Genomic DNA, 475 nt, shown 5'->3' with positions numbered 1-475 from the left:
AATCTTTTTGTTTTTCCTCTTGGCGGAAACGAGAAAGGGGGCAAGATGAAGGGGCGCGCGTGCGGTGTGTGACTGGTGGCGCACGAGAAAGAGGCATAATAGAATTTGGAGTGCTGGGAATGATGGAAGCGATCATACCAGCACTAACCCATCGAATCCCATCAGAACTCCGAAGCTAAGCGTTCTTGGGCGAGAGTAGTACTAGGACGGGTGACCCCCTGGGAACTCCTCCTGTTGCATCCCTTTTTTTTTCCTACAAAATTCGATTTAATTTTGCCGGTTCGATCGGCGAATCTTTTTGTTCTGCCTCTTGGCGGAAACGAGAAAGGGGGCAAGGCGCAGGGACGCGCGTGCGGGGTGTGACGGGCGGCGGAGGAGTAAGAGGCATAATAGAATTTGGAGAGCTGGGAATGACAGATGCGATCATACAAGCACTAACGCACCGGATCCCATCAGAACTCCGAAGTTAAGCGTG

General features: G+C 52.0%; 1 non-coding gene across 1 annotated transcript; it reads left to right on the top strand.

The window, feature by feature from the left end:
• Nucleotides 1-124: 124 nt before the first annotated feature.
• Nucleotides 125-243, top strand: LOC124891728. Its single transcript, XR_007049834.1, has one exon. It is a non-coding gene; the product is annotated as a 5S ribosomal RNA (ribosomal RNA).
• The last annotated feature ends 232 nt before the right edge of the window (nucleotides 244-475 follow it).

Source organism: Capsicum annuum, unplaced genomic scaffold, assembly GCF_002878395.1.
Source record: "Capsicum annuum cultivar UCD-10X-F1 unplaced genomic scaffold, UCD10Xv1.1 ctg40247, whole genome shotgun sequence".
NCBI classification, from domain to species: Eukaryota; Viridiplantae; Streptophyta; class Magnoliopsida; order Solanales; family Solanaceae; genus Capsicum; species Capsicum annuum.
The sequence above is the reverse complement of the archived record's forward strand: the minus strand, read 5'-3'. Positions and strand labels throughout refer to the sequence as shown.